The sequence below is a fragment of the Lolium perenne genome, chromosome 7 (genome assembly GCF_019359855.2).
Source record: "Lolium perenne isolate Kyuss_39 chromosome 7, Kyuss_2.0, whole genome shotgun sequence".
Taxonomy (NCBI): domain Eukaryota; kingdom Viridiplantae; phylum Streptophyta; class Magnoliopsida; order Poales; family Poaceae; genus Lolium; species Lolium perenne.
In genome coordinates this window covers 234,656,897-234,669,984 of record NC_067250.2, presented here as the reverse complement: position 1 = coordinate 234,669,984, position 13,088 = coordinate 234,656,897, and the positions used below count along the sequence as shown (strand labels likewise).

Genomic DNA, 13,088 nt, shown 5'->3' with positions numbered 1-13,088 from the left:
TGATGAAGAATGAAGAAATGAAGTGCAAGTTCAAGATGAGCCATCTCGAAGAGATCCTTTGCTTGAGTCTTGCCATCCATATGGTGATCATGGATATGTGAAGATGCGCCGAAGAAGAAGCTCTCCCATGGTGGATTATGGGGGAGCAATCCACAAGACTTCGTCAAGCAAGCACAAGCAAGAAAGGCGTTCCATCTTGTTGAGGTCAAGATCGTCGTCATCGAGCTCAAGTGGAATGCGCAAGTATAAGGTTTGCTCTTGATAGGGTTTGTTTCTCACCGGTCTCATAGTGTAGTTGGAGACCGGTTTATAGTTTAGTTGCCGTACTATCAAGAGGGCTCTCGAGTGAGTAACTCGATCGTATCGTTCGGAGAGAGCTCAAACCTTTGCATCCTTGCATCATCTTTCTTGGTTGTTATTTGGACCTTATCCATGTGATGTTTTAGAGCTTGTGCTTATTCTCATGACAAGCTCTAGTTCATCGAAAACGGATTTCGCATAGATCACTTGTTGCGTTTTCGAGTTTGGTTCATCATCTTTCTTGGTTTTATTTGGATCTTATCCATGTGATGTTTTAGAGCTTGTGCTTATTCTCATGACAAGCTCTAGTTCATTGAGAATGGTTTTTCCATGGGCAACTTGTTGCATTTTCAAGATTGGAGGTTTTACCGGTATGTCTTTTTGAGATAGGTCAAACCTTTCTTCATTTGTTTCTATCCTACCTTGTTGGACTATGATGGTTTCCTGCATGATCTTGTAGAGCTTGTTCCTAGCTTCAAAACAAGCCCAAGATCATCAAAATCGGAGTCCGGATGCTAAAGTTATGCCCGTTTTAGTTTTGGTGTTTCTGCAGTTTTGCCAGGCCGGATTTTTCAGAAATATCCGGGCCGGATTATCCGGGCCGGATATTGAAATATCCGGCCCCCAAATCGTCTAAGGACCGGAAGAAAAGCAGCTCTGGATAGGGGCCGGATTTTTGGCCGGATTTTGTCCAGGTTTTGTCCACGAGGCCGGATTATCCGGCCCCCGGATAATCCGGCCCCAACTTGGGCCGGAATATCCGGCCCTGTTTTGCCCAAACGGCTCGATTTTCTTGGGGGTATAAATACCCCCTTCTTCCTCCTTGGGCTGTGCTTCTCTCACTCTCTCTCCCCTCCATTGTTGAACTCGAGACGCTTGCTCCATCTCTCAATCCCTCCATGATTCTTGCCCCCATTTGAGGGAACAGAGAGAGGAGATCTAGATCTACATTTCTACCAATCAAATCCATCTCTTTGTGAGTGGAACTCTCTAGATCTTGATCTTGGTGTTCTTTGTGAATTCCTTTGTTCTTCCTCTCTTATTCCCCCAATAGCTTTTGTAGCTTTGTTGGAATTTGAGAGAGAAGGACTTGAGCATCTTTGTGGTGTTCTTGCCATTGCATTTGGTGCATCGGTTTGAGTTCTCCACGGTGATTCGTGGTGGTGAAAGCAAGAAGGTTGTTACTCTTGGGTTCTTGGAACCCTAGACGGACTCTAGGCCTTTGTGGCGGTTTGTTGGGAGCCTCCAATTAAGTTGTGGATGTGTGCCCCAATCTTTGTGTAAGGCCCGGTTTCCGCCTCGAAGGAGATCCCTTAGTGGAACCGTGACCTAGGCCTTTGTGGCGAGGGTCACCGGAGATTTAGGTGAGGCGCCTTCGTGGCGTTCGGTGTGTGGTGTGAGTACCGCATCTTGGGGTGAGGCCTTTGTGGCGTTGGTGTGCATCGAGCAACCACACCTCAAGGTGAGCCTCTTGTGGCGTTCGGGAGCACTAAGCAACCGCACCTCTCCACCGGAGATTAGCACTCGCAAGAGTGTGAACTCCGGGATAAATCATCGTCTCCCGCGTGCCTCGGTTATCTCTATACCCGAGCTCTTTACTTATGCACTTTACCTTGTGATAGCCATCGTGCTTGAAGTTATATATATCTTGCTATCACATACTTGCTTGTATTGCTTAGCATAAGTTGTTGGTGCACATAGGTGAACTCTTGCTTAGAATAAGTTGTTGGTGCACATAGGTGAACCATAGTATATAGGCTTTGGGCTTGACAAAGTAAACGCTAGTTTTATTCCGCATTTGTTAAGCCCATCTCGTAAAAGTTTTAAATCGCCTATTCACCCCCCCCCCCCCCTCTAGGCGACATCCGTGTCCTTTCAGGTATGGTGGACACAAATAGCATAGTTTTTGGCTCAAGGATTTGGATGCACGAGAAGTAATCCCTCTCAATACAAGGCTTAGGCTAGCAAGGTTGTTTGAAGCAAACACAAGTATGAACCGGTACATCAAAAATTACTTAAGAACATATTGCAAGCATTATAAGACTCTACATTGTCTTCCTTGTTGTTCAAATACCTCGCCAGAAAATATCTAGACTCTAGAGAGACCAATCATGTAAACCAAATTTTAACAAGCTCTATGTAGTTCTTCATTAATAGGTGCAAAGTACATGATGCAAGAGCTTAAACATGATCTATTTGAGCACAACAATTTCCAAGTATCAAATTATTCAAGATATTATACCAATTACCACATGAAGCATTTTCTGTTTCCAACCATATAACAATGAACGAAGCAGTTTCAACCTTCGCCATGAACATTAAGAGTAAAGCTAAGAACACATGTGTTCATATGCAACAGCGGAGCGTGTCTCTCTCCCAAACAAAGAATGCTAGGATCCGATTTTATTCAAACAAAAACAAAAACATACAGACGCTCCAAGTAAAGCACATAAGATGTGACGGAATAAAAATATAGTTTCACTAGAGGTGACCTGATAAGTTGTCGATGAAGAAGGGATGCCTTGGGTATCCCCAAGATTAGATTCTTGAGTCTTCTTAAAATATGCAGGGATGAACCATGGGGGCATCCCCAAGCTTATACTTTTCACTCTTCTTGATCATATTGTATCATCCTCCTCTCTTGACCCTTGAAAACTTCCTCCACACCAAACTCAAAACAAACTCATTAGAGGATTAGTGCATAATCAAAAATTCACATATTCAGAGGTGACATAATCATTCTTAACACTTCTGGACATTGCACAAAGCTACTGAAAGTTAATGGAGCAAAGAAATCCATCAAACATAGCAAAACAGGCAATGCGAAATAAAAGGCAGAATCTGTCAAAACAGAACAGTCCGTAAAGAAGAATTTTTCTGGGGCACTTAACTTGCTCAGATGAAAAAGCTCAAATTAAATGAAAGTTGCGTACATATCTGAGGATCACGCACGTAAATTGGCAGATTTTTCTGAGTTACCTACAGACGGGCTGCTCAATTTCGTGACAGTAAGAAATCTGTTTCTGCGCAGTAATCCAAATCTAGTATCAACCCTACTATCAAAGACTTTACTTGGCACAACAATGCATTAAAATAAAGATAAGGAGAGGTTTCTACAGAAGTAACCACTTCGAAGACTCAAATATAAAACAAAAGTGCAGAAGTAAAATAATGGGTTGTCTCCCATAAGCGCTTTTCTTTAACGCCTTTCAGCTAGCCGCAGAAAGTGTGAATCAAGTAACATCAAGAGATGAAGCATCAACTTCATAATTTGTTCTAATAATAGAATCATAAGGTAACTTCATTCTCTTTCTAGGGAAGTGTTCCATACCTTTCTTGAGAGGAAATTGATACTTAATATTACCTTCCTTCATATCAATAATAGCACCAACAGTTCGAAGAAAAGGTCTTCCCAATATAATGGGACAAGATGCATTGCATTCAATATTCAAGACAACAAAATCAACGGGGACAAGGTTATTGTTAACCATAATGCGAACATTATCAATCCTCCCCAAAGGTTTCTTCATAGAATTATCAGCAAGATTAACATCCAAATAGCAATTTTTCAATGGTGGCAAGTCAAGCATATCATAGATTTTCTTAGGCATAACAGAAATACTTGCACCAAGATCACATAAAGCATTACAATTAAAATCGTTGACCTTCATCTTAATGATGGGCTCCCAACCATCTTCTAACTTCCTAGGAATAGAAGTTTCAAGTTTTAGTTTTTCTTCTCTAGCTTTAATGAGATCACTTGTAATATGTTTTGTAAAGGCCAAATTTATAGCACTAGCATTAGGACTTCTAGCAAGTTTTTGTAAGAACTTTATAACATCAGAGATGTGACAATCATCAAAATATAAAACATTATGATCTACAGCAATGGGATCATTGTCCCCAATATTTTGAAAAAATTTAGCAGTTTTATCACAAGCAGTTTTAGCAGTTTCAGGCAGTTTTGCACGCTTTGCATTAGGAGTAGAAACATTGCTAACACCAATTATTTTACCATTGATAGTAGGAGGTCTAGCAACATGTGAAGAATCAACATTACTAGTGGTGGTAATAGTCCAAACTTTAGCTACATTATTCTCTTTAGCAAATTTTTCCTCTTTTTCCCACCTAGCATGCATTTCAGCCATCAATCTAATATTCTCATTAATTCGAACTTGGATAACGTTTGCTGTATCAAATGACTTAATATCTTTAGTTTCATTAGGCATAACTTTCAATTTTAAAAGATCAACATCAGCAGCAAGACTATCAACCTTAGAAGCAAGAATATCAATTTTACCAAGCTTTTCTTCAACAGATTTGTTAAAAGCAGTTTGTGTACTAATAAATTCTTTAAGCATGGCTTCAAGACCAGGGGGTACACTCCTATTATTGTTGTAAGAATTACCATAAGAATTACCATAACCGTTACCATTATTAGAAGGATATGGCCTATAGTTGTTACCAAAATTATTCCGATAAGCATTGTTGTTGAAATTATTATTTTTAATGAAGTTCACATCAACATGCTCTTCTTGAGCAACCAATGAAGCTAAAGTAACATTATTAGGATCAACATTAGATCTACCATTCACAAGCATAGACATAATAGCATCAATCTTATCACTCAAGGAGGAGGTTTCTTCAACAGAATTTACCTTCTTACCTTGTGGAGCCCTTTCCGTGTGCCATTCAGAGTAGTTGATCATCATATTATCAAGAAGCTTTGTTGCGGCGCCTAAGGTGATGGACATAAAAGTACCTCCAGCAGCTGAATCCAATAGGTTCCGCGAAGAAAAATTCAATCCTGCATAAAAGGTTTGGATGATCATCCAAGTAGTCAGTCCATGGGTAGGGCAATTCTTTACCAAAGATTTCATTCTTTCCCATGCTTGGGCAACATGCTCATTATCTGATTGCTTAAAATTCATTAGGCAAAGATAGCAACCAATCTTTAGCTCTTCCTCTTAAGGAGAAAGGAAACAATTTTAATTTTATAATGTCACCATCTACATCCTTATACTTTTGCATTTCACAAAGTTCAACAAAATTATTAAGATGGGCAGTAGCATCATCAGAACTAACACCAGAAAATTGCTCTCTCATAACAAGATTCAGTAAAGCAAGTTTAATTTCATAAAATTCTGCTGTAGTAGCAGGTGGAGCAATAGGTGTGCATAGGAAATCATTATTATTTGTGCTAGTGAAGTCACACAACTTAGTATTCTCAGGAGTACCCATTTTAGCAATAGTAAATAAAGCAAACTAAATAAAGTAAATGCAAGTAACTAATTTTTGTGTTTTTAATATTGAGAACGCAAACAAGATAGTAAATAAAGTAAAGCAAGTAACTATTTTTTTTTGATATAGAGAGCAAACAAAGCAGTAAATAAAAAAAGTAAAGCAAGACAAAAACAAAGTAAAGAGATTGGAAGTGAGAGACTCCCCTTACAGCGTGTCTTGATCTCCCCGACAACGGCACCAGAAAACAGTCTTGATACGCGTGAAGCACACGTCCGTTGGGAACCCCAAGAGGAAGGTGTGATGCGTACAGCAGCAAGTTTTCCCTCAGTAAGAAACCAAGGTTATCGAACCAGTAGGAGTCAAGGATCAAGTGAAGGTTGTTGGTGGTGGAGTGTAGTGCGGCGCAACACCAGGGATTCCAGCGCCAACGTGGAACCTGCACAACACAATCAAAGTACTTTGACCCAACGTAACAGTGATGTTGTCAATCTCACCGGCTTGCTGTAAACAAAGGATTAAATGTATAGTGTGGAAGATGATGTTTGTTTGCGAAGAACAGTAAAGAACAATATTTGCAGTAGATTGTATTCAGATGTAAAAGAATGGACCGGGGTCCACAGTTCACTAGTGGTGTCTCTCCAATAAAATAAATAGCATGTTGGGTGAACGAATTACAGTTGGGCAATTGACAAATAAAGAGGGCATAACAATGCACATACATATCATGATGACTACTATGAGATTTAATCAGGGCATTACGACAAAGTACATAGACCGCTATCCAGCATGCATCTATGCCTAAATAGTCCACCTTCGGGTTAGCATCCGCACCCCTTCCAGTATTAAGTTGCAAACAACAGACAATTGCATTAAGTATGGTGCGTAATGTAATCAACACAAATATCCTTAGACAAAGCATCGATGTTTTATCCCTAGTGGCAACAACACATCCACAACCTTAGAACTTTCTGTCACTGTCCCAGATTCAATGGAGGCATGAACCCACTATCGAGCATAAATACCCCCTCTTGGAGTTACAAGTATCAACTTGGCCAGAGCCTCTACTAGCAACGGAGAGCATGCAAGAACATAAACAACACATATATGATAGATTGATAATCAACTTGACATAGTATTCCATATTCATCGGATCCCAACAAACACAACATGTAGCATTACAAATAGATGATCTTGATCATGATAGGCAGCTCACAAGATCTAACATGATAGCACAATGAGGAGAAGACAACCATCTAGCTACTGCTATGGACCCATAGTCCAAGGATGAACTACTCACACATCAATCCGGAGGCGATCATGGTGATGAAGAGTCCTCCGGGAGATGATTCCCCTCTCCGGCAGGGTGCCGGAGGCGATCTCCTGAATCCCCCGAGATGGGATTGGCGGCGGCTGCGTCTCTGGAAGTATTTCCGTATCGTGGCTCTTGGTAATAGGGTTTTCGCGATGGAGGGAATAAATAGGCGAAAGGGCAGCGTCGGGGGGCTAACGAGGGGCCCACACCATAGGGCAGCGCGGGCCCCTCCCTGGCCGCACGGCCCTATGGTGGCGGCGCCTCGTGGCCCCACTTCGTATGCTCTTCGGTCTTCTGGAAGCTCGGTGGAAAAATAAGACCCTGGGCGTTGGTTTCGTCCACTTCCGAGAATATTTCCTTTGTAGGATTTCTGAAACCAAAAACAGCAGAAAAATAGCAACTGGCTCTTCGGCATCTCGTCAATAGGTTAGTGCCGGAAAATGCATAATAATGACATAAAGTGTGTATAAAACATGTGAGTATCATCATAAAAGTAGCATGGAACATAAGAAATTATAGATACGTTTGAGACGTATCATGGCGCGACCAGGAGTGGGCCCGCGCCCAGGTGTGGTGTGGGGGCCCCCTGGCCCATCTTCGTCTCCCCTTCGGACTTTTGGAACCTTCCGTGAAATATAAGATCGTGGGCTTTTGTTTCGTCCAATTCCGAGAATATTTCCTGTGTAAGATTTCTGAAACCAAAAACAGCAGAAAACAGGAACTGGCGCTTCGGCATCTTGTTAATAGGTTAGTTCCGGAAAATGCATAAAATCATTATAAATTGTGAGCAAAACATGTAGGTATTTTCATAAAACTAGCATGGAACATCAGAAATTATAGATACATTGGAGACGTATCAAGCATCCCCAAGCTTAGTTCCTACTCGCCCTCGAGTAGGTAAACGATAACAAGGATAATTTCTGAAGTGACATGCTACTAACATAATCTTGATCATACTATTGTAAAGCATATGAGATGAATGAAGTGACTCAAAGCAATGGTAAAGACAATGACTAAACAACTGAATCATATAGCAAAGACTTTTCATGAATAGTACTTTCAAGACAAGCATCAATAAGTCTTGCATAGGAGTTAACTCATAAAGCAATAAATTCTTAGTAGAAGGTTTTGAAGCAATATAAAGGAAGATATAAGTTTCAGCAGTTGCTTTCAACTTCGACATGTATATCTCATGGATGTATATCTCATGGATGATTGTCAACACAAAGTAATATGATAAGCGCAAATAAGCAAGTATGTAGGAATCAATGCACACAGTTGACACAAGTGTTTGCTTCTAAGATAGAAAGAAGTAGGTAAACTGACTCAACATAAAGTAAAAGAAAGGGCCCTTCGCAGAGGGAAAGCAGGGATTAAATCATGTGCTAGAGCTTTTTAAGTTTTGAAATCATATAGAGAGCATAAAAGTAAAGTTTTGAGAGGTGTTTGTTGTTGTCAACGAATGGTAGTGGGCACTCTAACCCCCTTGTCAAACAGACTTTCAAAGAGCAGCTCCCATGAAGGGCGTTATCTCTACCAGCAAGGTAGATCATCCTTCTTCTCTTTTGTTTACACATGTATTTTAGTTTTATTTATAGATGACACTCCTCCCAACCTTTTTCTTTCACAAGCCATGGCTAACCGAATCCTCAGGTGCCTTCCAACATTTGAGATACCATGAAGGAGTGTCTATTTGCAAAATTAAGTTGCTTACTGATGAATCGGGGAAAAACATGTGAAGAGAATTATTAATGAAAGTTAATTAGTTGGGGCTGGGAACCCCGTTACCAGCTCTTTTTGCAAAATTATTGGATAAGCGGATGAAGCCACTAGTCCATTGGTGAAAGTCTGCCCAACAAGATTGAAAGGTAAAACACCACATACTTCCTCATGAGCTATAAAACATTGACACAAATAAGGAGTAATAAAGTTTTGAATTGTTTAAAGGTAGCACATGAAGTATTTACATGGAATGGCAGAAAAATACCACATAGTAGGTTTATGGTGGACACAAATGGCATAGGTTTTGGCTCAAGGTTTTGGATGCACGAGAAGCATTCCCTCTCAGTACAAGGCTTTGGCTAGCAAGGTTGTTTGAAGCAAACACAAGTATAAACCGGTACAGCAAAACTTACATAAGAACATATTGCAAGCATTATAAGACTCTACACTGTCTTCCTTGTTGCTCAAACACTTTTACCAGAAAATATCTAGACCTTAGAGAGACCAATAATGCAAACCAAATTTCAACAAGCTCTACGGTAATTCTCCACTAATAGGTTAAAACTACATGATGCAAGAGCTTAAACATGATCTATTTGAGAGCTCAAAACAATTGCCAAGTATCAAATTATTCAAGACCATATACCAATTACCACATGGAGCATTTTCTGTTTCCAACCAAATAGCGATGAACGGAGCAGTTTCAACCTTCGCCATGAACATTAAAAGTAAAGCTAATGTGACGCCCCAAAACCGGTACCATGAGGATCCTAGCGAATCCACCGAAATCCGCACGATATCGATTTTAGGAGACGCACCACCAAGCGCCTCGTACACGCCAAAGCATGCACGCGATGCGGGTGGAATCAATCACGAGTAGTAATCATTACAACATGATTACAATAGAGCCCACAAGATACATATATATGACAACAACGACTCCAACGAGTCAAGATACAAATAGGTACATACAAAGATCCAAATCATACAGAAGATCAAATACATCCGAGTACGGACAAGATACAAATTGGACTAAGAGTCCTGAAGATAAACGATGGCATCCATAACCCTGCCCAGGCCAAGCCGGAAGGGTAACCTTGCTAACGTCGCCTTCATCGTACCGGTCTTCATACCTGCCCTGTTATATCCCGTAGAAGCAGCAATAAGTACGGGTTCGTACTTAACAAGACTTCAAGACGTATAAGCATTCGTCAACCAGTCGTCCTTTGTACTTGAGGCACGCAGGGGACTTAGAGGACGCAAGAGGAACGTCATAGGCAATATTCTGGGGTTAAGCGGCAGCGCGCAAGCACTAAAAACCTATAGAGACACTCTACAACATTCGTCTATCAGAGAAGGTGAGGGAGCGCATAAACTAGCAGTTCTATATTCTGCAAACATAACACAGCCGATGTGTTCCCCCCTCGCAAGGAAGTATTTACAAGGGTACTCACACGGTTGACAAGTTTTAACCATTTATTATTAGAGTTGTGCTAACTTACTACGCAAGTTATTATGATTGAAACAGCAGGTGTAAGTTGTCTATGGTCGAGTCATACAACTCCAAGTCGTCCATAACCGCGGACACGGCTTATCGATAAGATGTACACCCTGCAGGGGTTGCCCAAATGTGCCCACACGCACGATCAACCCACTTGCGACAGGTGGATATCACGACTCGCACTCTCCTTCACGACAACAATGTCCAGGAAGCCACCTAACTAAGTTGAACCCGTATCGAAGTCCGGCCGTATCTCCGAAGCGGACCTAGCTGTTTGCGACAGCGTACTAGGTGGTTTAAACACACACTGGGGCGATAAACCACTTCGCAGCGGCTCCGCGACCTATACGTGCATACCAGAAACAAGGGATACAAGGCACCCAGGGGCTTCCCAAAATAAATAAGTAACAGGCTGGCATGCACGCAAACAACAAATGGTAAAACATTGCAAACTAGTTGTGGCCACTGGACAAAGCTGTAGATTCCGGCAGTGGTCGAGGGGAGACCCAGAAACATACCCACGTGTGGTTAGAGCGCTCAGTCTCGGAACAGATAACAAGAACTCGGGGTCCTAAGATATTTAGGAAACACAAGTGAGCCGTCACAAAACGATCAGCTGACCCACCGATGCCTCCGCTAACAACTATTAACAAGTAACTATGATACCCTCAACAGATATATCCATGTGTCATGATTCCCCAACAGATAACCCAATAAGATAGCATTTACGGTAACGAGATATAAAAGCACTAGCATGCACTACGACTCACAAGGCAGACCCGATAACCAAACAACAGCTATAGGTGGTTGGTGGAGGCAATATAGGCTGCTTGAGGTAACAAGTGGAAAGGACACGTGACAAGAACGCAACTGAAGGATAGCATGAGGGAGAAGGCAAAATAAAATAGGTGAGTGACTTCTGCAGAGGCAGAAATATAGGGGAAATGATTGCCTGTTAAAGCTTGCCGAGGAACATCCGGAGCACTTGTCGTATCTCACATCACCACTTCGCGATCCTATCCGGGAAGAACCAAATGCTGGAACAAACAACGGATGCAAGTCTTACTACTACGGATAAAGAACCGGCATGATGAAGATGGTATGCATGGCATGGCAAACATGATGCGATGCAACTTATCCATATTAAGCGGGATCGAAAACCCGGGCAACAAATTAAGGTTGTAGTTGCATTTCTACCGGCAAGTTAAGTGTTCATTAGCATGGCATAACATGGCAGGGGTGAGCTACATCAATATTAAACGGAGCGGGGAAAACCATATTCGGAATCCAAAATACTCCGCATATATGTGAGGTGAAATGCATAAACTATCACGACGCGACATGATTCAAGATGCAAACAGATGAATAGATGGCATATTAATGTTCCTTATGTTTTTCTGATCAATTTTCATATATAAAATGTTGTGTTCTGATTTACGGTTTAAAAGATATAAATTATGCAAGATTTTAACACATTCTGCAATTTTCAGAAAATAGAGAAATATAGGAAAAGCGTTTTATACCGAGGACGTTCTAGCCACAGGGGCTGACTTGCGGGGCCAGGATCGCTGACTATAATGCTGACAAGGCAGGGGAGCTGATGTGGCACCGACAGAGGCTGACGGGTGGGGTCCACCTGTCAGATCGGAAAAGTATCAAAAAACATTGTTGTTTTCTGCCAGACTGGGGATTTGAACTCAGGATCTCTTGATCCGGATCAAAGGAACGGACCAGCTAGGCTACTGTGCAGATGTTGATGAAGATGAGACACGCACCGTTATAGAGCTGACCACGGCGGAGCTCGGGGATGAAACCATGGCGGGATGGAGCTCAGGTCGGGCATGGATCCAGCAGGTCAGGACGAATCGGGACGCGGGAGATAGCGTCGGGCATACATCAGAACGTGGGGAGACCGATGGTGGCGATGCGAAGTCCAGGGGGTCGCTGGAGGGACGTCGCCGGTGAGGACCTGCGGGCTGAACGATGGCCAACATCGTCAACTCGATGGAGAGAGGGATTGGGAAGGAGAACAGGCTCGGGAAAGCGAGTAGGTTACCGTGAAGCTCATGGAGAGGTCAGTAGCGCCGGGGGATGGCCGCAGCGGCCGGAATCGGAGTTTTTCTTGCCAGGTTTGAAGACGGAAACGGCGAATTCGCCGTCGATTGAAGCCCTCTCGGCTCGATTCCTTGTACCAGGTTGAAGAGGAGAACGAGCCGCATCTCCTGGTACTCTCGGTTTTGCGAGGGGCGGTCGGAGATGGCGGGGCGACGGTGAGCTGCTCATGGTGGTTCACAGAAAAGAGAGAAAGGAGAAGGGAGGAGATGGCGGCGGCGCGATGGGAGGAGTGGGGAGGCGCTAGGTTTTGGGGCGCGAAGCCAAGGCAGCTTTAAAGAGGGGGAAAAGGTGGAGGAGCATGTGCGGTGGTTGGAGCCGAGGACCACACAGAGCTCTCACGAGTCGTGCGTGGGAGGAAGACGACAGAGGAGTTTCTCCTTGTTTAGCCAAGGGGTACGGGCCAGGTGAGAAGGTGGGCCGGATGGACGCTTGTCCAGAACATGAGCTATTGGGCTTCTCTCTTCTATTTTCTCACAGATTTCTTTTAGAAAAAGAATAGAGATAAGATGGAAGATTTTAGAGAGCTTGTTATTAACTTGAGTTTTAATAAAATAAGAAAAGAGAGGAGGCTTCTGAAAACCTTAGAAGAAAACAAAATAGGGTTTCATAAAAATATTTTCTGGTTCAAAAATATGCATGATGACATGATGATGCATAAAGAGAAAAAGAACAAACAAATCTATTAGGGGTATTACCCTGGGCCATTACAGCTAAGAACACCAGTGTTCATATGAACAAGCGGAGCGTGTCTCTCTCCCACACAAGCATGATAGGATCAGATTTTATTCAAACACAAAACAAAAATAAAAACATACAGACGCTCCAAGTAAAGCACATAAGATGTGATGGAATAAAAATATAGTTTCACTAGAGGTGACCTGATAAGTTCTCGAT

The 13,088-nt window shown here is 42.3% G+C and overlaps 1 long non-coding RNA gene across 2 annotated transcripts; it reads right to left on the bottom strand.

Annotated features, from left to right (window-relative positions):
- Positions 1 to 9,483: 9,483 nt before the first annotated feature.
- On the bottom strand, positions 9,484 to 12,514 carry LOC127312125 (uncharacterized). 2 transcript variants are annotated; one of them, XR_011749029.1, is made up of 5 exons: positions 12,136 to 12,514; positions 11,855 to 12,055; positions 11,603 to 11,715; positions 11,032 to 11,116; positions 9,484 to 9,716 (listed from the first exon to the last, which is right to left on the bottom strand). It is a non-coding gene; the product is annotated as an uncharacterized lncRNA (long non-coding RNA). The 2 variants fall into 2 exon arrangements; XR_011749028.1 differs by having other exon boundaries at positions 9,484 to 11,116; positions 12,136 to 12,511.
- Positions 12,515 to 13,088: the final 574 nt, after the last annotated feature.